This window comes from Protopterus annectens, chromosome 11.part0 (assembly GCF_019279795.1).
Source record: "Protopterus annectens isolate FY-2018-M chromosome 11.part0, PAN1.0, whole genome shotgun sequence".
Taxonomy (NCBI): domain Eukaryota; kingdom Metazoa; phylum Chordata; order Ceratodontiformes; family Protopteridae; genus Protopterus; species Protopterus annectens.
This window is the reverse complement of record NC_056745.1, coordinates 863556138-863582434: the sequence shown is the minus strand read 5'-3', so window position 1 is coordinate 863582434 and position 26297 is coordinate 863556138. Positions and strand designations below refer to the sequence as shown.

The following is a 26297-nucleotide window of genomic DNA, read 5'->3' as shown; positions in this document are numbered from 1 at the left end:
CACCCCTCACCAACCAAGTGACTAAGCAGCTCACCCTACTATTCAGGCATGACCAAAGGGCAATTTCAGGTATACTCTCCAGTCCAGCTGGTGAACCTGGATATCCTAAGGCAATGTTACAACTGCCTCATGTACATAGACAACCCTCTCCTCCTACCTCAAAACATTAACATATGCAAGAGATGCAATTATATAGCTAAACTGGAGGCTAAGCTTTCTCCACCCAAGACTGGAACAGGCAGTCATGAGGAGAAGGTTAACATTTGCACCACACCTCCAGCCTCACATAGACATACTAAACCAGCACTGGTAAAAAATACACATAAATACACAAAATCATACTTCGAGGCTGTAAATAAAAACCTGCAAAAGCATCACAGACATCCAAAGCAGACACCCAAAAAAACTGCACCTCCTGTCACAAAACAGACAACACATAAAACACAAAATCAGTGTGCTGCACAATCACAGCCCTTAAGGTGAAATAACATAACTAACACACTAGTAATAGGTGACTCTATAGTCAGGCACACTGTCGTCCCACTCACTAGGCTGGACAAGGAGAAGATTACTGTAAGCTGCCTGTCGGGAGCCAGAATCTGCCACATAACACAAGCACTCAGGTCACTCCAGAACAAGTACAAGTACAAGTATGACTCTGTCATTGTTCATGTTGGTGTGAATGACCTGAGATGTACCTCCCTGGACTACAAGAAAAGATACATGGAAGAGCTCTCTGATCATGTAGCCCAGGCGGGTATGACCCTGACCCTGAGTAGCATCCTGCTCTCACCAAGAATGATACCGCAGTATAAAGAAAAAATGATCAATTTCAACAATTGGATAAGCTTCTGGTGTCATTCAAAGGGGATCCAGTGTCTGTCAGCCTAGGATGACATGCTCGACAAGCCTCGTTGCTTCACAAGAGATGGCTTGCACCTGTCACCCCTAGGCTTTCAAATACTGGCCAAGGTTCTTGCTGCCCCCATAGTGCCTTTTTTAGGCAAGGCTCAAAAGTCAAACCCACCTCCGTAAACAGCACAAATAAAAAAATGAGGCTTATGCTACTCAACGCTAGGAGTTTAAATCTCAAAATGCATGTGCTCAAAGCACTCCTCAGTATGGAGAATGTCGACATCTGTGCAGTAACTGAAACCTGGTTCAAGGGTCCACAGAGCACCCCAGCACTACCGGGCTACAACTCATACCACACATTTCGGCCACAGAACATGGACCGAAACACAAAAGGAGGGGGTGTATCCATATTCATCAAGGATACCTACACCTCCAGGGTAGTGGCGCAGCATGATACATGATACCTCTGAGATCATCCATGTCCAACTAACATCGGGCAAATCTGCAATGCAAATTGTGGCTTGCTACAGATCACCCTCCATGACCCAGGACCACCACTCTGCCTTTCTGGAGACACTGGAAAACATGAAGGTCCTACCGAACACCCTGATATTGGGCGATTTCAATTATCCTACCGTTAACTGGGAAAACTACTCAAGTACAAACTCCCAGGTCCAGCGCTTCCTGGAATTTATCAACTCAAATGCCATGGATCAGCTGGTAAACTCCCCTACCAGAGGTGAAAACATACTGGACCTGGTCATCACCAACATGGGCGACAGGTGTTCCGCACTGGAGGTCAACCCGTCACTGGTTAGATCAGACCATAAACTAATCACTCTGGATGTCCACACCACACCACCACCCACAACCAAGGAAACCACGGTGAAAAACTTTTCTATAGCAAACTTCACCTTACAAGACAGATGTGGTATGTTTCACAGCCCCCATGCTAAAGGATAACAGTGTCCAAGATACAGGAACCTTTACAAATGCACTCTATGAGCACCTACAAGGATGCATGGATCGTGCCATCCCTAGCAAAACCAAGACTCACTCCCCTAAGAGAAGGAAACCAGTCTAGTGGACCCCTGCCATAAACAGGCTATACAATAGAAGGAGGAAACTAGTTCAGAAAAAAAGCAAATCTCAAGAAGGAAAGACGTCCCTGATCAGTATCAGTAAGAAACTAAGGTCCCTCATAAAATCATCCAAGGCTAACTTCGAAAGAAAAATAGCCAAGGATTCGAAGGATAACCACAAAGCCTTCTTTAGCTATGTCAAGAATCTAAGTGGCAACTCGCAGATATGCTCTGAGCTAGTGCAAAATAGCACAGAATATACTGAACCTACTGATATTGCCAACATCCTGGCAGATAGATTCAGTGCAAACTTCACCCTCCTCTCACCTCCAAAAGGGCCCACAACAATACCAGAAAAGTGTAGTGTCCTGGAAATCACAGATGCACAGGTGAAAACAGCCCTTTCAAAAGCCAAAAGCACAGCGTCAATGGGGCCAGATGGTGTCCCAGGCTGCATCTTGCACAAACTACAGAACAAACTAACCCCCCACCTAAACACACTGTTCAACCTCAGCTTCTCCACAGGCTACGTGTCCATAGAATGGTGCACAGCAACAGTTATTCTGCTCCACAAAGGAGGGACCACAACTGACCCTGGTAACTATCGCCCTAAAAGCCTGACTAGCCTGGTCTGCAAGGCTATGGAGCTCATTAACAAAGACATTGGGAACCTCCAAACACTTGACCCAACCCAGTTCGGCTTTGTTAAGGGCAGATCATGCCTACTAAACCTGGTTGACTTCTTTGAGACAGTCACCAAGGCCATAGATGAGGAGAAGGAGGTTCACACAGCCTACCTTGACCTCACCAAGGCTTTTGACACCATTCCACACTTGGGAATTATAGAAAAACTCACCAGCCTGAACATAAACCCCTACGTCATGAGATGGGTTGCCAACTGGCTTACAGACAGAACTCACATGGTAAGAATAGCAGGCTCCAGGTCCGACTTTAAACCAGTCACAAGTGGTGTCCCACAAGGCTCGGTCCTGGGACCCCTATTGTTCGGCATATACTTCTCAGTAGTACAGGCAAACACAGGAGGACTATGGCTAACCAATTTCGCCGATGACTGCAAACTGGGAGCCATAATTGACTCAACGGCTGACACGGACATTCTCCAAAAGGGCCTTACTGAGAAGGACACCTGGTGTCAAAGTCATGGTCTCAAGCTAAATGCCAAAAAATGCATAGTCATCCCGTTTGGGAAAAACAAAATACCCATGAATTACCACATAGGTGGTAGCTCCCTTAATACAGAAGAGGTAATAAGAGATCTGGGGACCCAGGTAGATAGTAATCTCTCCTTTAACAATCATATTGCCAAAGTAGTTAGGAAATCCTTCTATGTAGCCCATCTAATTACTAAAGGGTTTGCATCTAGAAATAAAGAGGTTATGGTGCCCCTCTACTCGTCACTCATCAGACCCATCATAGAGTACAATGCCCCATTTGGGATGTACCTCACAAGACACTTCCAACAGCTGGAAAGACCACAAAAGTACCTCACCAAGAGGATTACTGGCCTCAAACATATGTCCTATGCAGCCTGACTGGAAAAACTCTGGCTGTACTCAGTGGCATATCGCTTACTCAGAGGTGATCTCTGCCTGACTTACAAAGCCATGTCCAACTCAGAATTGATGGACATGCTCCACCTAAAGAAATCCAAGTCACTGCGAGCCACTTGCTCTAGTGAGCTAAACCTTGCCACAACAATAAATAGAACATGCTGGAGGGGTAGATTCCTGTCACAGAGACCCCCCATGCTTTGGAACAAAATTCCTAACTACATTAGACAGAGCCCCTCACTACCACTCTTCAAGAGAAACCTTGACGAGTGGATGGGTAACAGAAAATACACCCCTGGGATCACTTCATTGGCTTTTCTTGACAGAGGCTCAGTTAATTAATCAATGAGGCGGCGAAGGCTGACACAGTCTGGCTAAACTTATAAATGCCGTCGGACAGATAGCCTAGTACTTACCTATGAACCTAATAATAGCTCCCAACTTGCAATCATCTGCGAACTTTGTCAGCTAGAGTCCCTTCTTGTTGGCCTGGACTGCACAGAAGTAGATACCAAACAGGAGAGGACCCAAGACTGAACCCTGTGGGACTCCAATTGTGACTGGTCAGCAGTCTTTTCTGGTTTCTATCTATGAGCCAGTTTGCAACCCACCTAGTGATATAGGGGTAGATGCCTAGCTTAGTGAGTTTTCCTATGATTCCTGAGTGGGGAATAGTATCAAAGGCCTTGGCCAGATGAAAGTAGGCTGTATGACCCACCTTGCCTGTATCTACAGCTCTGGTGACTGACTCAAAGAAGTCGACCAGGTTGAGCAGGCATGATATACCCTTCACAACCAAATTGTGTGGAATCCAGAGTTTGGAGAGTCCCTATATCCTTGTTTAATAAGTCCATGAGGATGCATTTCATAGCTTTGCATATCAGACTCACCAAGCTAATGTTGTAATAGTTCTCAGGGTCTGTAGTTATTCCTCCTTTGTGGAGAGGGATGACTGTATCAGTGCGCCATTCGGTAGGGACAAAGCCAGAGGTGAGGCTGTGATTGAACAGGGCACACTGGTGATGTGCCAGTTCACTCTGTAGTTCATGTAGAACACAGCCAGGAATATCGTCAGGTCCCACAGAAGCTGCATTCTTGGCCTTGGACAGTGCTGTTTTAGCTTGTGCAGAAGTAATACTGGGTGCCTGGCAATCTACTGGTATTGTGATTGGTCCTTTGTGGAGGATAAAGTTGACACTGAATCTGTCGGCCAGTATATTGACAATATCTGTTGGCTCGGTATAGGATGTACCATTGTGCAGTAGCTCACAGCAAATCCGGGTACTGCCAGGAGATTCTTTACATAACTATAGAAGGCCTTGTGGTTGTCTTTACTATCTGTTGCAATTCTATTTTCATAGCTAGCTTTACAGGATTTGATGAGGGATATCAACTTTTTGTTGAGGCTGATAAGGGAGTTTTTCCAGTCTTGGGACTTTACTGTATTCCACATCAGTTTCCTCCTTCTGTTGTAGAGTTTGTTTATGGCAGGGAGCCACCAGATTGGCTTCCTTTTTTTGGAGGAGTGCATCTTGGTTCTATTGGGCATGGCAAGATCCATGCATTTGTGTACGTGCTCGTACAGTGCATTGGTGTATGATTCAGCAGCCATGCAACTATTCTCCATCTGCATGGGTGCCTTGACATTAGCCACCTTTGTTTTTAGGAGCTCAAAGTTAGCTTTGGAGAAGTTTTTCATGGTGGTTACCTTTGCGGGGGGTGGGAGGGTGGGAGGGATGTAGATTTCCAAGATGATTAGTTTGTGGTTGGATCTAGCCAGGGAGGAGTTGACTATTGGAGTAGAGCAATGGTCGCCCATGTTAGTAATGGCCAGGTCAAGGATGTTGCTACCTCTAGTGGGGGTAAGAATGAGCTGGTTCAGGGCATTGAAATTAATGAATTCCAGATACATGAGTAGTTTTCCCAGCTAATGGAGGGGTAGTTGAAGTTGCCCGGTATGAGAGTGTTAGGTTGGACCCTAATATTCTCCAGGGTGCTTAGGAAAGTGGAGTGTGAGTCTTGGAACATGTTTGGGGACCTATAGCAGGCTATTACCCGAATCGCTCTCTTATCCAATGTTAGCTGCACCTGAAGTATCTCTGATGTGTTATGTTGGGATACCAGTCTGGAGGTGTGTGCATCCTTTATGAATATGGAAACACCACCACCTTTGGAGCTTTGGTCCAAGTTCTGGAGCTGGAAGGTGTGGAATGAGTTATAGCCTGGTAGTGCAGGGGTGCTTTCTACTGCCTTGAACCAGGTCTCTGTTATAGCACAAATGTCGATGTTCTACATTTTAAGGAGTGCTTTGAGTGAGTGCATTTTGAGATTTAGACTTCTAGCGTTGAGCAGCATGACCCTCAGATTGCATTTGTTTGTAGCTGTTAAGGTGGTAATTTGGTCTTTGGAACACCGCCTAAAAAAGGATTTATAGGGGTGGAAAGAGCCTTAGCCAGTATCCGGAAGCCCAGGGTTGACAGATGCAGGCCATTTCTGACAAAGTATTGAGGTCTGTCAATCATGTCATCCCAGGCAGACAGATACTGGATCCCCTTAGAATGACACCAGAAACTTAGCCAATTGTTGAAATCAATCATTTTCTGCTTGTACTGTGGTATCATTCTGGGTGATGCTAGGATGCTGCTCAGGGCTAGGGTCATACTGGCCTGGGCTACATAATCCGAGAGCTCCTCCATGTCTCTTTTCATGTAGTCCAGGGAGGTACATCTCAGGTCATTCACACCCACATGTACAATGACAGAGTCTTATTTGCACCTGTTGTTGAAGGACCTGAGACCTGCTGTTGAGGGACCTATAGTCCATCTGTGTAGATACAATGGCTGGCGTAACAGAGGGAGTGCACTTTCAGGCACAAAGCTGGAGTTTTCAGGAGTCCAGGGTTATAGCTGGACTCCTAGTAAAAAAACATGAGGACAGACTGCTGCTGGACCAGTATCAGGGCTCTCAATACAAAGCTGAGGCCTGGGATGTTCTTGCATGTGACCTCACCAGTGCTACTGGCATACCCCAGACTGGTGAATAGGTACGACACCACTATGCCGGCCTAAAGCATAGGAAGGGTGCGCTCTTGGACCAGAGGAGCTAAGAAGGATGGGACCGGAATGCTCCAGTAGTGTGTAAGTATCACTCTCAAGTAGTTTGTAGCAAATACTAGCCTGAGAATGTGATAGACAGATATGCATAATGTATGTTTTTCTCCCCTACTGCTCCAGCAGAGAGGGCTGTGAACATCGAAGCCCATGGTGACAAACTGCTGAGGCTGCGCTGACAGGCTGGTGAGTACAAATCTATTTTGCAGTATATTGTTTAAATAGCTAAGAAGGAGTACATTGCTTACTGCTAGTAGGTATACTGTTACTGTGTGAACTGAATAAATAAAAAAATATGACTGACGAATATTAAAGTACAATAAAGACCCTTAAAAAACTGTTGTGTTTATTCTGGTATGTTTTTGTAGACATATATAGAATGTATACAGCTTCTGCACAGCAAATATGGCTGTGACAGCATACATTAACTGAGGTTCATCTGTGAACAAGCTCTTAGGAGAAACTGTAGATGGTGTAGCTGTAAAACGAGATATAAATTAAATGAAATATATATGGCACTAAGCTCTGAACCCTGAATAGCAATATGTAAAGTAACAAAGTGTGTTCCAAGCAGCATTGCCTTATGCTAACATTTGCTTTCCAGGTTGCAGTAATCCAAAGGAGTAATGCACAGTACAATAACTATCTGTCGTGCATGCATCACAGGATTACAAGTTCAGACTGCCTAACCAAGAGACTATTAGGCAGAAACCAGTAAAACAAAAAACATCAGTTCCCCAATAGCTCAGTGTGATGAGAAATAGCTAAGTTGTTAGTTTTGCACACCCAGACATGGTTCAAATCCAGGGAGTAGTACTAAGATGTGTGAATATCTACACACAAGGAATCAGGAATAAATGTAAAAACAGTCAGGTAGTGTTAAAAGATATGTTCCCCACAGGTTTTACAGGTAAGTAAATGTTGCCAGTAGCTGTATGAAGGGTATTCTAATAAACTGTGTTCAACTGTTCAATTGTCCCACCACATGCCTGCAAATGACAGCAAGGTAGGCACACTCTTCCCGAATCATACCTCTCAACTGTACAGATATTCACTGAATGTCCAGATATCTGTCTCAGATTTTTGGTCCGTTTTACATAAAGTAGTGTAGTGGTGTCATGGCAAATCATTAACAAACCATTATAGACGTAAGTTAGAAAATAATGATAGACATACAAGTGTCAGGTGTCATGTCCATCAGAAAAGCCATGCAAATGCAAAACCAGTTATTTTATCAACTTTCTAAGTTGTAAGAGCAATAGCTAAAAATCGTCCATATTTATGGGCCCTTGTCCCACTCTTATGTATGGCTTTGTCCAGATGTCATGCTCTAAGAGGTTGAGAGGTATGTTCCCAATACATGTCTCTCAAGGGTCATGTTGTCATGTCTAGTGGTCACTGCTGCAAATAATCCTGGACACAGATAGGAAGCCAGTAGCACACTCACATAACAGCAGTTCAGGGTACTCCTCCTGTGCCAGATATATAACCCTGACATGTACAAGTATCCTCTACTCATGTACCCAGAATTGTCACAGTTTGCTTCATACCATTCCAGGCTGACAATTTAATAGGTATTTTTGTACTACAGACGCTATCGGCATAGGTAGATGTAAAGCGATGGCAGACCCAAAGATTATTGAGCAGTACTGTTGTGGAAAATAGACGCATAAACAGTTGTTAATTGATTTTCTGTCTCTCCCCCTCCCCTCATCTGGATCAAAAATTATTACTCATATACTATGGGTCTGTTGTGCTCCAACCCTAATGTTGGGACTTGTGTTATATTATTGTTAATATGTTTGATTGCTTGCATGTTAACATATCTTCTTCAAATACCATTGTTGGTGGCCTGTTGCCGTCAATGTTACTGGCATGCTGTTACAATGCATACTGTTATTCCATTTATGCATGTGTTTTGTTTCAAATCTATTTTATGGAGGTAATTGGAACACCCATGCATGCTGTTATAACCAATCTTCAAATTTTTTTTCATGACTAACATATTTTGTAAAACCTCAACACCGCAGCGCATTTGGGAAGGCAGATCCCGGTGGATCCACCTGTCCTGCCTCATCTCACCATGGCATCGGGACCCAACCCGGATCTCCCTCATCCGCTGGTCCTGCATCACCCTCAGGTCGAACCGCCTCAGTGGACGGGGCCCATCCATTCCCTGGGAGCGGGCATGGACAGGATACTGCCACCCGCAGTCAGGTCCTGGGGTTTGGTGCACAGCACTCATTGATCTGAGTTTGGAGAGCAGCTGCACCAGATTGAGGGCTGCGTAGTGCACCTCGAGAAGCAGGCCTCCCATCCTGTCCAGCCCCCAGCACAGCCACCATTGAGGCCGTGAAGGTGCATTGGTGACTGCCCATGGGTGGGGATCTCAGTCCCACTGTAACCATATGGGGGGCCCATGGGCTTTGGAATCCCAACCACCCACCCCTCTGTCATCGTCCATGTTGGTGTGAATGACCTGAGACGTACCTCCCTGGACTACATGAAAAGAGACATGGAGGAGCTGTCCGATCTTGTAGCCCAGGCAGGTATGACCCTAGTCCTGAATAGCATCTTGCCATCACCCACAATGATACCACAGTACAAGGACAAAATGACTGACTTCAACAATTGGCTAAGCTTCTGGTGTCATTCTAAGGGGATCCGGTATCTGTCTGCCTGGGATGACATAATCGACAAACCACGATGCTTTGCCAGAGATGGCCTGCACCTGTCGACCTTGGGATTCTGGATACTGGCTAAGGCTCTTGCCACCCCTACAGTGCCTTTTACAGGCAAGGTTCAAATGACAAATTCAGCACCATAAGAGGTACAAGCAAGCAAAATCTCAGGGTAATGCTACTCAATGCTAGAAGTCTAAACCTCAAAATTAATTCACTCAAGGCACTCCTTAAAATGGATAACATCGACTTCTATGCAGTGACAGACACCTGGTTCAAGGCTCCAGAGAGCACCCCTGCATTACCAGGCTATAACTCATACCACACCTTTCGGCCACCTAACCTGGACTGAAACACTAATGGTGGAGGCGTGTCCATATTCATTAAGGATATCCACATCTCCAGGCTAGCTGCTCAGCATAATGCATCCGAGATTATCCAAGTGCAACTAACTCTGGGCAAGACCGTAATCCAAATGGTAGCTTGCTACAGATCCCCTACCAGGACCCAGGATTCCCACTCCTCATTTCTTGATACACTGGAAAATATTAAGGTACAACCTAACACCTTAAGAATGGGCGATTTCAACTACCCCACCATTAACTAAGAAAACTACTCATGTCCAACACTTGTGCTCAACGTTTTCTGGAATTCATACATTCCAATGCCTTGGATCAACTTATCCACACCCCCACCAGGGGCAGCAATATCCTAGACCTGATCATTACCAACATGGGTAACCGGTGTTCCACACCAGAGGTCAGTTCCTCGTTGGTCACATCCGACCACAAGCTAATCACCCTAGACATCCACATCCCTCCCCCACCCCCCATTAGGGAAATCACTGTAAAATAATTTCTCCAAAGCCAAATCCACGCTTCCTCAGACAGAAGTGGAAAACTTCACGACAACCATGCTGACGGACAATAGAGGTACGACTGCTGAATCCTACACAAATGCACTTTATAAGCACTTACACAAGTGCATGGATCATGCAATCCCTAACAAAACCAAGATGCGATCACCAAAAAAAGGAAGCCAATCTGGTGGTCCCCTGCCATAAACAAACTCTACAACAGAAGAAAGAAACTGTTGCAAAAAAGAGTAAAATCCCATGATTGGAGGAACTCCCTGGTCAGCCTCAGTAAGAAGTTCAGATCCCTCATAAAATCCTCCAAAGCTAGTTATGAAAACAAAATCGCCACTGATTCTACAGAAAACCACAAAGCATTCTATAGCTATGTCAAGAATCTTAATGGCAACACTCAGATCTGCTCTGAGTCACAGCACAATGGCACTAAATATACCGAACCAACTGATATTGCCAACATCCTGGCAGATAGGTTCAGTGCTAACTTTACCCCCCTCTCATCCCCTAAAGGGCCCATCTCAATATTGGAAGAATGCAAAGTTCCTGTAATCATGGCTGCACAGGTAAAAAACACACTCTCCAAAGCCAAGAACACAGCATCCATGGGACCTGACAACATCCCAGGTTGCATTCTACATAAACTACAGAATGAACTGGCACCCCACCTAAGTACCATGTTCAATCATAGCCTCACCTCAGGCTTTGTGCCCACTGAATGGTGCACAGCAATGGTTATCCAACTCCACAAAGGGGGAGCCACCACGGACGCTGGGAACTACCGCCCTATTAACCTGACGACCTTGGTCTGCAAGGGTATGGAACGTATCATCATGGGACTGTGAAACAATGACACTGGTAATCTCCAAAATCTGGACCCTCCCCAGTTCGGGTTTGTAAAAGGCAGATCATGTCTCCTCAACCCGATAGACTTCTTTGAAGTGGTCACCAAAGCCGTAGATGAGGGTAAGGTGGTTTACACAGCCTATCTAGATCTTGCCAAGGCTTTCGACACCATCCCCCACTTTGGAATTATAGATAAACTCACTAAACTAGGTATAAATCCCTATGTCACAAGATGGGCTGCCAACTGGCTCACTGACAGAACCCACACTGTGAAAGTAGCAGACTCCAAATTTAACTTCAGACCAGTGACAAGTGGAGTACCACAGGGTTCAGTCCTGGGTCCTCTCCTGTTTGGTATCTACTTCTCTGAAGTACAGGCTAACACAGAAGGTCTTTGGTTAACAAAGTTCACAGATGACTGCAAACTAGGAGCCATAATCAAAATACCTAACAATGTGGACATCCTACAAAAGGGTCTCACTGAGACAGGTGCCTGGTGTCAAAGCCATGGGCTCAAGCTCAATGCCAAAAAGTGCATTGTCATCCCTTTTGGTAAAAACTCTGCACCCATGAACTACCGCATTGGCAGTAGTCTACTTAACACTGAAAGTGTGATAAGAGACCTTGGGACACAGGTGGACAGTAGTCTCTCCTTTGATAATCACATCGCCACAGTAGTCAGGAAATCCTTCTATGTGGCACACCTCATCACAAAAGGTTTCTCATCCAGGAAAAAAGAGGTCATTGTTCCCCTCTACTTGTCACTCATTAGACCCATTATAGAGTACAAAGCCCCTTTTGGTATGTACCTCACAAGACATCTACAACAACTGGAAAGACCACAGAAATACCTCATAAAGAGGATTACCGGCCTCAAACAGATTCCCTATGCAGACTGTCTCAAAAAACTCCAGCTTTACTCCGTCGCATATCACCTACTCAGAGGCGATCTCTGCCTAACATGCAAAGCTCAAAGCTATGTCAAACCCACAGCTGTTGGACATGCTCCACTTAAAGAAATCCCAATACCTCCAAGCTACACGCTCTAGGGACCTAAACCTTGTCACCACAATAAACAGAACATGCTGGAGGGATAGATTCCTGTCCCAGAGACTTCCCATACTCTGGAACAAACTACCTATCTATATCAAACAAATCTCCTCATTAGCACTCTTCAAGAAAAATCTTGATGATTGGATGAGAGATAGGAAATTCACCCCGGGGATCACTTCTGTGTTTCTGCCCGACAGGGGCACGGACTGATAGGGCCTGTACAATGGTTTAACATGTTGCATGTGAGGTAGATGCCATTAACATGCTATATAAAGTAATGCCATCGGGAGGTGGAAAACAGGTGTGGATGGTACACACATCAAAATGGTATAGCCCACACAGGATATGATTCTCAACCCAAAGACACACACACACACACACACACACACACACACACACACACACACACACACACACACACACACACACAGTTGCCAGTATTGAAATTAGAACCCCTACCTATGTAGTTATTTCTACTATAGTGTTAGTTATCAAACATACCACAGAGCTTATATGATTTCTCCTTGTCCCAAGGTACTTCTAAGGTGAATGACATCAGCAGGCCTTGTAAAGTAGGGTGATGGGAAGTGTACAGTGTGGACCACAACTCAAACACACACACACACACACACACACACACACACACACACACACACACACACACACACACACACACACACACAAAAACACTTACTTGCCAGTATTGAGATTAGAACCCCTGCCTATCTAGTGATTTGTACTATAGTGCTACATGGTTTACATGCATTTGGTCGTGCGAAGGTCGATCCGTCAAAATTCCGAACCTAAATGTCGAATCTCATACGCGCGAATGCTCATATTGTTGTGCGCAAAGTCAAATTCGAAACTCCCGATCGCACAACTGCCGCAACAAGTGCAACCATGGGTCGAGAGGAGGGTATAGTAGCCTGGCCGACATTTGGTTATCTTCGGTTCGACATCCGCAGCTTCAACATCCGTGATCCTGGGGTTCTGCTTTCGGCTTGTTCGCGTTCGGACATCGGCCATTTGCTCAAATGCATGCATACCATGCTACGCAGTTATCGCATGAGCTACACAGCTTAATGGGGTGACAACTGGCCAAAGGTGCAGATAAGGGGAATGACATCAGCAGGACTGATATAGTAGGGCACTGGGTGGGAAACTTATCAAAATACTTCTTCCTACAAACATACACACACACTTATACACCCACTTGCTGGATTTGAGAGTAGAACCCCTGCCTATCTAGTTATTTGTACTGCAGTATTACTCAGTTATCTAATGCACTACAAAGCTTACTGGGCTGACAACTAGCCAAAGGTGCTGATGAAGGGAATTACATCAGCAGGACTGATAAAGTGAGGCACTGGGAAATGTTGTGGGTGGGAATGGCCTAAAACTGTTTCACTTACAAACAAACAAGCACACACTCCCTCACTCTCGCACACACAACTGTCACACACACAATTTCCAGTATTGAGATTAGAACCCCTACCTATCTAATGCAATTATCGCACATTCTACAGAGCTTATAGGGGTGATAGGTGTCCAATGGTACTTCTAAGGTGAATGAAAGCAGCAAATCTTGTAAAGTAGGGCAATGTGAAGTGTACTGAGTGGAAACAGTCTCCTAATACGTAGACCTATGGTCACACACAGGCATGTGATGCGATATTATAAACCCAACCTCAGTACTATTACACAATGGGGTTCACCTTTTATGCTGGCACGTACCACTGTTTACAACTGGTATGCCACTGTCCACAGCAGGACATTACTGTATGCCATTCACCCATTCACTCACTCTGTCTGTGTCCCCCTGTGTGTGTCTCTCTCTCTCTATCACCGTCAGCCTCTCACTTCCCCACATCTATGTGTGTGTATGCTTGACATATGTTATCTGTTGCCCATATATATGTCTGTTTATCACATGCAACAGATGCAGATATATCACATATGGGTCACCTACAGATAGCTGAGGGTAATCCTATCTGATGTGTGTGTGTCAGGACAGCTGTCTGTATGTAGAGACATATATACACAATACAGTCATATAGTCCGATGTGGGTTCCAACATGTCCTGTGAATCTTTAAGTGTAGGAGCATGCCCAGTGTGACCTTCTATAGTTAGAGTGGGACTCCATTCCAGAGAAAAGTGTATTCCGGTCAGGGGTTTTGTGTGCTACAGCCATACCTCTGAGAAGTAATAAGGACTTTCCTTGGGGTACTGGGTTTGTTTAGCAGACATTTTCTGACATATCTGTAGTCTGACACTGCAATGTATTGTGTCATTGCCTAGTGCCAGACATCCTCAGATCATCACAGTGCTTTACCAGAGAAATACTAGTTCTATGAGCCAAAGACCAATATTATGAGGGAAGCTATGTACATCATTCTTGCCCAACAAGGCCAGTTGTGAGGTGTGGCTACAGCCAGCTGAGTGATGATGCACTGTGTAAACAGTCCAGCAACTTGGTGATATACTGGCTGGGGATCTCCTGCTTGTGTGGTATCTTTCTAACCCGAGATGTCATATCCTTGTGTGGCCATACCTCTCACCTGCACATTTTTTGGCAGACTGTCCAGGTGTTTGGCTAGAGGTTTCATCCTGTCTAAGTAAACTTGTGTTTTTATGGCAAGTTAGTTACATATAATTGAAAAGTCTTCTTCGTCTTTGTCTTTCAGCTTTTCCCGGTTAGGGGTCGCCACAGCGGAACTCCGGTCTGCTAATGATTGGTAGTTGATTTTTACATGCCGAGTTACCAGCCCTGACCCACAACCTTCAACGAAGGTACGCCCGTTCACGCATGTCTCCACGCAGAAGATGCTCTAGCTGAGAATCAAACCGGACAGCGTCTTACTGTGAGGCGACAATGCTACCGCAGCACCACCACTGTGGGTATAATAATTGATGTTACAAAATAATGACAGACATTACTGTTTCAGACTACATAACCTTCAGTCAATTCCCACTACTGCAAAACTCTCACCCTACTAACTTTCTCAGTATGTAAGGATGATATTTACAACACATGCCTATCATTGTGCCTTTGTTCCACTTTTATTTTTGTCCTTGTCCAGATGTCTTGCTGTCAGAGATTGGGAGTTATGGGTGTAGGTACAGAGTGCATTCTACTGTGCAGGCATGTCCATTATATGTAAAAGCAAACATAAAAAAATGAATTATTGGAAATAACCACTGGCAACAGTACCAAAAAGCACTATATTCACTAAAGCCTAAGAACCTCAGCTACACAGCCTTCAAGAGGTTGTACGTGTAGTATATTCCACATAGCATTGTGACTTCCAGGAATGTCAGTGGCAGAGTGGTAGGTGTCACTTGCATGCATAATAGTTGGTACTGCAGTTATCTGCACATGGCCCTGTCAAAGACAGTACTGTACCTAGGACACTACAAGACAACTGCCAGGAGAACATGCTGGCCAAATCCTGACAATATTAACCACACATACACATAGCTCATTGACTCCTGCATATTGTGGACATGTTTTCATGTGTATTGGGACAGCCTTGCCAATGTGTGCTATGCTGCTATTTCCCTGCAAAAATACATGTTGCTGCATTTCTGTGGGTATTTAGGGGGGGCACACCTGTCAACTGTACACATTTGCACAGACTGTGCTGATATTTGGTTTACATTTTGATTCTATTTATCATACTATTGTGCCCAGTCTTGGGGACTAGAGGCATATCAGTAAAGACCACAGGTCAGATTGTACTGGCATACATATGAGTTTCAGACTTCTTACACTTCATAGCCTTATTGCAACTGTGAGACTTGCTGTGCTATCACTGTGTGAGTCTGTAGGGGGTAATTCAACATTTCTGCCATTTGTGGGCCTTTGCCAGACATTTCTGTCTGGTTTTCTACAGCTGATTTGATGTGTGGGTCTGAGTGGTGGGTATGGGACCCCCACACTGACATCCATGCCTGTGACCTATGACCCCCCCAGTTAATTGGCCCCACACATATACTGCAGTGGTATTTGCCTCCTTGGGTACTACTTCACAGTGTGGGGAGGCCAGTATTGGGCAGACATTTCCTGGTGTCCCACATAGCTGTCAGTTGTCTGCTGATATGCCAGTAGGCCACCCCATTCTCTTGCATGCATGCAGCATTACCATAGATATGCTACCAAAACATACTAATCCATTCATTTATTGTTAAGAAGACTGACTTACCTTGTGTCTGCGGCAGTTGTGAGGACGGTGCTGGAGGGTCGCCTATGTTGGATGCACACAGTACACTGCCTATACATGGTAAGTTACAGGTAATGTGATATGTGTGTCATCCATTTTACTGTGTGTGCGAGTCAGAGAGAAGTGTCAGTCCCTGGGGTCCCTACAGTGTCAGTGTGTATGCTATGCATTGCCTCTTTGCCAAGGCTTGAGCATACTGGGCATGCCTCCATCTGCCTACAGGAGCAGGCTCAGGGGCCTCCTCCTCTGAGTCTCTCTGTGCCTGTGGGGACCTTGGCAATGGTGGTGGGGTGTGTGGCCTTTCCCCATGCTGTTCCTGCTGCATCTGTTTCCGCAGGATCATATTGTGTAACATGGCACATACTATGAACAAGTGTGTACATGTGGCTGGAGAGTACTGGAAGGTTCCACCAGATATTTCAAGGCAGCAGAACCGTGATTTGAGCTTCCCAAACACATGCTCTATAATGATCCTGGTTTGTGCGTGTGTCTCACTATGGCATTCTTGTGTAGGTGTGTGTGCATTTCTGATGGTTGTCATCATCCACGGCTCCAGTGCATAGCCAGCATCCCCCACCAGATGGCCATACAGGAATCCCCCACTGGCAAATGCCTGGTACAGCTGTGACGAATGGCAGATGTGGGAGTCGTGATAGCTTTGAGGGCTGCCAGCACACGCATTCATGATAATACCCTGGGCATTGCACACGACCTGGCAGTTGATGTAGGGGAAGACCTTGCAGTTTATGTAGACCTTACCCTGTTCACCAGGTGGTGCTTTGATGTGGATGTGCATGCAGTCTATTGCACCTAGTACCTCTGGGTAATCTGTTACATGGTGGAAGATATGCATATTGCTGGTCTTCTCCTCATGGGTGTTGGGGAAGTAAATGTGCTCACCAGCATGTGGTAGCATGCCACCCAGGAACTGGTGGACTACTCTGGATGCAGATGCCTGAGAGACCCCAATGATGTCCCCAGTAGGTCTTTGGAAAGTACCTGTAGCTAGTATTCTTAAGGCTACACATACCTTGGTATCCACTGGGATGAGTTTTCCTCTGTTCACTCTGGGTCTGAGCTGAGGCCGAACAGCTCGATGACTTGCTACAGTATGTCTCTGTCCACCCTGTAGCGCTCTACTATCACCAGATCATGTAGCCCCTGCTAAGTTACCCTGGGTCTGAACACTCTTCTCCTCCTCCTTGGTCTGAGGTGGTTGTCATCATTATCCTCCTCACTGCCCTCAGCCTCTAGCACATACTGATGGATCAAAGCAATGGCAGCTCCTAACATTTTCCCAGTTAAAATTCCCTTGCATGTGTACACCAATGACGCAGAGTTTGTGGGAAAAAACAGACTGTAAGGTGTTTCTATAGTTTATACTGTTGTGCTGCAGATGCTGCCTGTATGATTGTCTGACTATAATATATTCCACCTGATAGCTATGTAATTTGTACTTGATTGCTTTTATTCTGCTATTTTCCTTTTTTTCCCTTCCTATTTCCACCCCTTTCAAGCCCAGAGGTGCACTGCACAAACCCGGTATCCAAATGTAAACAGTCCTGTTATTTCCAGGGGGGTTTTTTGTTTGTTTGTTTGTTTTACACCCAGTGTATGCCACCCAAACCCATTTAGTTGAGGTAAACAATGAGAAATGGCCCTCCCTGGACACGAACACACTTTTCATTTCATGGAATAAGTTAATACAGCTTCAGACACACACCCTTGCTTAGCTGTGCTTAGCTAAGCTTATCTGGGGTCCATGGAGCTCCAATGTGCTTACACCATGCATGACACATCCCCTTTTCATGTCTGCTGCTTCTCCTGCTTACACAGTCATGTTATAGCACATACACTGTTAGGTGCAGTTTGGCACTTAGAATATTTTTGTGATTCAGTACATTTCCCCTAATTTGCATACCCCGCTGCCTTAGTCCCTAGTTACCACACTACACCACAGCCTTTCCCTTTAGTAACTACTGTTCCCTGTATTGTTTTGACTTTGCATGCCATAGACTAAACGGCAAAATGCAAATTTCCCTTAAAATTGTGTTTTTACATTTTTTTTTATTTTCGGCACAATCCCGTTTGTGCACCACTGCCCTATGCTTAAACAGCCGAGATCAGCCAAAAAAAAAAGTTTTATTTTTAGAAAAATTAAGCACTTTTCCATGCCAATGGCCATATATTTGGCCATTGGCATGCCTACAGATTATAATACATTGTTTTATTTCAGCTGTCATGCCTCCATTTTAATTTTTGCAGAAATGTATTCATCTAGTAGCCGAATACATTTCTGCAACTAACACTATTCTTGCACAGATGCCTGCCTGCTTGCTGAATCGCTAATTCACCTCATTTGTATGGTTTTCACCAGCAAATGAGGTAATTGGTGACCATGCAAGAACAGTATAGGCAGACTCGTGCACATCAGAACAATAGTTTACTGGATCGCTCGGCGGCCATATTCCAATGCATGAACGGTTTCACTGTTCCTGTATGGAGATTTCACTTTATTGAATCCCAGCCAATGTAGTCATCGCTAGTGATAACTGATTTCTTGTATCTTGTATAGCAAGAAATTTCATAGATCTGTTATTACACGTTAAACTACTCATCTGCCATTGCTGTCACAGCAAATAATAAAATTGATACAGTAAAAACCTTCCATGTTTCATGCAATAAATTGTCTATTAGAAATACTTTTGATCCCAGCTAAGTTTTTCATATTTTCTGAATAAACACCTAATGAACCAAATATGCTAAAAGTACTACGTAAACAACAAGTATGAACTCCTCACTGCTTAAATACCCATGTGGGAATGCTGAAAAAAAAGGCAATGGCCCTTGTGTTTCTACTTTAGACATATCTATACTTTGATTAGAAACTGCCTTGAATCCACTTCCTCGAAACAAAATGTGATTGTTCAAGGGAAATGAGGGATGAGGTGTGTTTGGTCAGATATGCAGTCATTTTTTAAGTGCACATGCCCCATCTTTCATATATAACCTGTAGTATTAATTTAATACAAGGAAGAGAATATATGACTGGCGATTAAGATATTTATTGGGGGTAGAGGGGTAGGGAATGTGACATTTTCAATTTTTGTTCTCTTGCTTCCGGATTTCTTAAAGAGTCTGTAGTGCAAATAATGCAGAACACTTTCTGACTGAATGGTAATTAATGAATGGTAATTTAATGTGTTTGCAGAGATATCCCTCATTTATCAGAAAAATGTATCTTGTTTCTGTGTTTATATGTTATCAGTGTGTGTACTTACAAAGGTTCACTTTTTGTCAACTACAAATGAAGCAGTGCTAAAAGCATTTTTGAGATTTCATCTGTGTAGTATCCAAAGATATCTCTAAAATTAGCAGAGTAAAGAAATTACCTAAAAAACATACAACAGAGGCCGCAGTAGCATCTGTTTGCCAATCACTAAAGTAAAGGACCTCAGAGGCTGGGTCCAAGGATCCGAATTACCTGTACATAGTAAGTCCTTACTAAGCTAAATGCTATTAGCTGCCAAAAAAAGCAGTTACAAGAAAATGGAAATCAAAATCTAAACCAAATGAATTTGAAGTACTGAAAATTGAAAATGAGATAAAGGAACAAGAGGATGGATCTTTAGAAACGGGAAATAAATGAGGTTTGGGAACAAACCAATTTGTCCACGGACATCTTTGGATGAAGGTCAGGTAAGAATAGTAATGGGAGTTCAGGTTGTAGTGGAAGAAAGTTAGTGTGGTTGGGAAGGAAGGGTTAAACTGGGAAAGTAGGAGGGTTGGGAGGAAATTAGGTAAGTGCAAAAAGGGTTTAACTGGTTTTGTGTGAGTGTAACTGGGTAAGGGATCAGATTTTGGCGTGAACTTGCTATCATGCAGGATTACATCTGACACAAAACTGTAGGTGATGCAGTGATCAGATAGGCCTTGGATTAATAGTTGTGTGCTGGAAATGGGTAATAGTAGATAACAGGTTTGGGATGTACCGCGTGTGTGTGTGTGTGTTTTTTTTTTTTGCCACTGTGGTAGGATTTTTGTGGGGGGGGGGGGTTGTTGAGCGATAAGGGTAGTGCCCTGGATTTAGTAGTATTGTGCTTATAAAAAAAATAAATAACAATACAGTAACAATGTCAACAATGCAGTAATAAGGCATGGTAAATTTTATAGTGTCACTTAGTTTGAGGAAATTTCACTCATATACTCCCAGAGACAATTTACTGGCTCGGTTTGTTGTATGGGTGGTTAGTCTGCATAGGTGTGGTGGTATGGCATTGTGGTAGCTCCTTCAGGTGTTCAAGGTAGGGGGAGAGGAGTCTCCTGACTAGTAAGCTATTTTCATTGTTTATTGGTGGTTGTGGTATCATGTCACAACATTTCAGCAGCTGAGATGTGTACAGTTGAGCTGTGAATGCCTTTTTGAGGGCCGCGAGCTCTCTTGAATAATGGGCACAAGTTGCACATGCGTGGTAGGGTTCTAAGTCATTAGGAAGGGTACTGTGGTTGCTCAGACAGTTTGTCCATGCTGTTCTAGTTGTCATACCGGTTAACTGTACATTCATATCTCTCAACTTTCCCTGAGTTTCAGGGACATCTTTGATTTTAACCCACTATTTTAGTTCTGCCACTCTTAACCCAACCTTAATCCCATGGCTGTTGGACAAAAAGTGGTGAATTACACTTGTTAAATAATGACAATAATGAGAGTTCTAGACTTATTTACTTCAGAACAGGTATATTAATTCCTGGAAGATTCCCGGGCGAAAGCGCATAACTTGATTTGTCATTAAAGAGAGTTCTTATTCTTCAATGTGGTGCCTTTGTGTTATCCTAATCTCTTATTCTTTGATATCGGTTGTGGGTCTGTTTCTTGGCTGGTAGCATATGCTGTCAGTAGTGGTGCTTTTGAATAGTTAGGGTTGGGGGTGGTGGTGCTCTGGGGTGGAAATTAGTTTTTGAGAGGCCTTGGATTCCTCAGTTGGAAGTGATATTGTAGTATCTACTTTTTTGTTCTTATTCTTTTGTGGTTTGGTGTTTCATGGGCTGTGCCTCCTTTCAGGAGTGCAAAGAGGGTCCTGCCCACATCCCTGCATTTTTCTGGCACGACTTTGTTCATGTTGGCTAAATGGTATGACATTTTTAGGGCCATCATCTGGACAGTTTAAAGAATGAAATGATGTGGAGATTCTTTGACATATGATTCTGGGATGGCGGGCAATCATTCAGTCAGTGGGTCTATTGCTGGATAGATAAAGAAAAGTGATGTAATGTATTGTTTTTTTCCATATTTTGGTTGGAATGCATTTGTGAACAGTTTGGTATCAATGATCACTATTTGGATTTCATGGTGAAGGAGAGAAAGCAGCAGACATGTTTTGAGTTTGGTGATATTCATTTTGCTGCAGTGGCTATGTGGAGGATGCTGTGGGCAGCTGGTTGATGCATTGGCCCTACATGTGGGTGTCTCAGCTATGGCTTAATTTGAGGATCTTGCTGTTTGACTGGTTGACTGAGGAGAGACTGGGAGAACGATGGAAGATCTATGATTTGGACATTTCACTAGTTGTTGGAGTGCGATGAACATTAGATGAGGTGGACAGTGACACACACACACACGTGTATGTATGTATATATATATATATATATATATATATATATATATATATATATATATATATATATATATATATATATATATATATATATACATTTATGTACATATATATATATATATATATATATATATATATATATATATATATATATATATATATATATATATATATATATATATATGTGTGTGTGTGTGTGTGTGTGTGTGTGTTTTGCTGGGGGTACACATGTGATGGATGGCTGAAATAGCTATGCACACTGTGTTTGTGTAGGGTGCAGGTTTTAGCAATGGCCACACAGGTGTACCCTTGTGTGATCACCTTCATGTTCTGTCTGTGGTTGGCTGCTGCCCCATGTGGTTTTTGTCCCCTTTTTTGTTGGCACGGCTGAGGTTCAGAGCAATAGTGGGGTTCTCTCTATTTTTGGTTTTCATAGGTGGTGTGTGGTTGTGGGAGTGGCAGTGTCATGGGCTGTTTGTGGGTTGGGAGGCAGTTGCGAGTAACGGTTCATTGCTGTGCATGCACAGTTGCAGCTAGAGCTGCTTAACTGTGAATTGTTAGTACTGCTTGAGTCCATACCTTTTAACTATACAGATGTTTGCAGAATGTTCAGAATTTGGCTCTTAATTTTGGTCTAGACCTCATAAAATTTGTGGTTTGGCAGGTCACTAATGACTGACCACTCAATGGCATACATTTGAGTTTCAGTTTACCAATTCTTCAGAAAAAGCGTGCTAATAGGAAAGCCTCTTAGGTTAGCATCTTCCTAAGTTTATAAGAGCAATAAAAAATATGTTCTCAGCTTGGTCCTTTGTCCCCCTATCATTTGGCTTTGTACATTTTTCTTGAGCTGAGATGTTTAGAGACATGCTTGGTTATATATATTATCCAGTTAGGTTGCGATGTTGGGGTAATGGTTATGGTATCTGCCTCATAGATGCAGGGTTGTGAACTTCCCAGTTATGTGAAAAGGGAGTTTTTCTGTGTGTGTGTGTGTGTGTGTGTGTGTGTGTGTGTGTGTGTGTGTGTGTGTGTGTGTGTGTGTGTGTGCGTGCGTGCGTGTGTGTGTGTGTGTGTGTGTGTGTGTGTGTGTGTGTGTGTGTGTGTGTGTGTGTGCAGTTCCCAACATTGGCAAGGTGCTTAATTAATTTCTTTCTTTTTACAGTTGTCTTTTATTTTGCAGATGGCAGAAGCACAGAGTTTGCATCAGCTGGTGGCTTGAGTGAAGTGGACTTGACAGGTGATGGCTGTTGCTGCTGTGGATTTTCCAGCCACTAGAGCGGTGGCAATGAGGTCACAGATGGCAAAAATGTGGAGTTTGCATCAGCCGGAGGCTAGAAGGAAGTGGACTCGACAGGTGATGGATGCTACTGCTGTGGATGTTTCAGTCTTTGGAGCTGTGAACAACAGGGTCACAGGTATGATACATTGTTAGGAACTGATTTAGGCATGTCAAAGTTGGTGCAGTCTGGGAGTAGTGTGGGGACAGGTGAGGATGAAGTACATCAGGGGCAAGGTGAAGCAGGTGTTTAGGTTTGATTATGTTAAGTTTAGGGTTGTCCACAGGTGGGGTGGAGTATCAACAGCATGAGGTTGGGTCGGACTTTGGGATCCAGCTGAGTTAGAAGGGGAAGTATGTAGATATTTTGAATTAATTGATGTGGATGGCATTCAATATCTGATGGAATCAGAAACTGCAAGCAGATTTTTGGCAGCTCTAGCAGCCTTGGGGGTGGAAGAGGATAGGAAGACTGTGGCCATGGACATGGGACAACTGGGTGTTGGGCTTCATTTATTACATGGCAGTTTGGTTGGAACGGGATACTGCCTTGGTCTTACCACTCTTGGCTTATTTTCTTATGATCTGTGAGGCACAGTGTCTGTGGTTGAGGAATGCCTGGTTGTGGTACGATTAGAGGTTTTGAAAGCAGAAGATGGTGGATCAGTCACTGCATTGGGATGTGAGAAATCTTGACATTTGACTAACCACTATGCAAGATTTATTTTATTTTATTTAACATTTGTTTACCACGAAAGTCCGACTTAGAATGAAGTCAATTTTCAGTGGAGGCCCAGGGAGAAATGCTCCAGATGAATGTCTTTGTAACGTGGGAGGAAACCAAAGCACCTGGAGGAAACCCACAAGAATGCAGACAGCAAATGTAGACTCCACACAGAAGGCACCCCAGCTGAGAATCAAACCAGAGAACCTCTTGCTTTGAGGCAACAACACAACTGATGTGCCAGTGCACCATCTATCTCAAGATAGCCTTGGAGATTTTAGCAGAGGGTTTAAGTTAAGGGAGTTGGGATGGGGGTATGCTGGGCTGTAATGCAGGGTGTTGCTCATGGATGGCATGTAAGTTTTTGCACATCTGTTGAAAGTGTGCGGGTATGCATTCAGCTGTGCAAGTGGCAGATGGGAAGGCACATTGATTAATTTGAGTTTGCAGCAGCCTGGATCGAGTGGGTTGCCTTTGTTGTTTCTTGGATTTCAGGGTAGTCGGGGTAAGGGGAATTTTCAGGGGGGAGAGAAGGGGGTGTCCCTTTGTGGGTCAAAGGGAAGGCTGGGGGATGCATTTTCCCATTACAATACAGGTATTGCTTCAGCTGCTCACACAATTCCTAATTCAGCAGTTGTGGATGAATTAATAGATGGGTTTTCTGAGGGATATTCTATGAAATCAAGGGTAGAAGGGGAGGGGTCAATTTGTAGGAATCTGCATTCCTTGCAGGGGAAGGAAGGGATTTTGTAAGGCATGGTTGATTAGGAACAGTGGGTGGATAGGTTGTTGGGTCTGTTTGATATTCCTCCCTTTAACAGCTTTAAGGTTTCTCCTTTGAGGTTGCTTCCTAAGAAGGTTGCAGGGAATTTCATTAGATTCACCCTTTGTCTTGTCCCAAGGGGAATTCTGTGAATGATTTTATTTTGGGAGATGACGCAAAAGTCAGTTATTTATCTTTGGATAATGCAGTGCAGGTCATTTGCGGGTTTATGCACCCATGGTTGGTGTAGGCAGATATTGACTCTGTTTTTCATTTATTAACAGTTTGGGAGGAAAAGTGGCCGTGGTTCAGCATGGTTGCTGGGTTTAAGTTTTACTTTGACAAGGCTATGCAGATTGGATGCTCGGTGGCCTCTGCTGCTTTGAGAGGTTTAGTACTGCTCTACATTGTATTTGGCAGCAGCAGATAGGCAGCCAGAAGGTGGTACATAAATTGGAATGGATGGTGTATGGAAGGGCATTGCCAGATTTTGGTAAATCTGTGTTGCCTGTGGTGTCTGAGGAGGAAAGAGTTTGGTCAGAAGTATTGTGGTTGAAATATTTGGTTCAGGCTTGGGAATAAGGTAAGGCAGTTCAGTCGGTCATGGTGGACTTAGCGGTGATCAGTATAGTTGCAAGGGTGGCAGGGCTATGTGACTTTATTAAATAATGGACTCTGGTTCGTATGTTGAAATATTGGGGTAGGGGTGATAATGTGAATACTGAGAGACGATGGCCATTAACTAGACAGGTTTTGAAGGTTTTGTTGTGGGGATTATTGTTGGTAAATGGAAATTCATTGGACTATAATTTATGAGTGATCTTTGCTTTATGGATGTATTATGGATCTGTTTGGGTGTCAGAATTGTTTTGAGCATTAGTTAGGCGGGATGTTTCAGTGTTTTTTTCTTCCATGCATTTTTGGTTGTATAGATCTAGAACAGATCATTTAGGGGAAGGGTAGGCAGATAGTATTGGGAAAGGCAGGAATGATTGATTGTGTCCAGTGGGTTGGGCTAAGAGGTTGCTGTGGTGTCATGTTGGGAGTCCTCACTATGTTGTTTACATCAGTAGGGGGGTAAGGTGATGACATGTAATCAGTTTGTTTATATGAGGAGAGCTTTTCAGTGTTGGTTTTCCAGGAGAGAGGTTTTCCATTCATGCCTTGTGCATTGCAAGGGTATTGAATTTAGTGCAGAAGTCAGATTAATTGAAGTCTATAAGAGGGTGGGTTGTCGGTCATCAAATGCTTTTTTTGTCTTATATTAGATAATTGGGTACAGTGACTGGCTTAGTTCTTCTTTTGGCTTTTCCCAGTTAGGGGTCGCCACAGCGGATCACCTGTCCGCTCATGATTGACAGTGGAGTTTTACGGTATCTAGTTGCCAGCCCTGTGCCCAACCTTCACAGAAGGCACACACACACACATACACACATACACACACACACACACACACACACACACACACACACACACACACACACACACACACACACACACACACACATGCTCTCATGCCTAGGGCCAATTTAGAGTGTCCTATCCACCTACAGCATGTCTTTGGGATGTGGGAGGAAACCAAAGCACCCGGTGGAAACCCATGCGACCACAGGGAGGACATGCAGACTC

The 26297-nt window shown here is 44.0% G+C and overlaps 1 protein-coding gene across 5 annotated transcripts in view; it reads right to left on the bottom strand.

Annotated features, from left to right (window-relative positions):
- Positions 1-26297, bottom strand: part of SLC16A7 (solute carrier family 16 member 7) — a 1124843-nt gene that overhangs the window by 519397 nt on the left and 579149 nt on the right. The gene's annotated exons all lie outside the window — the stretch shown is intronic.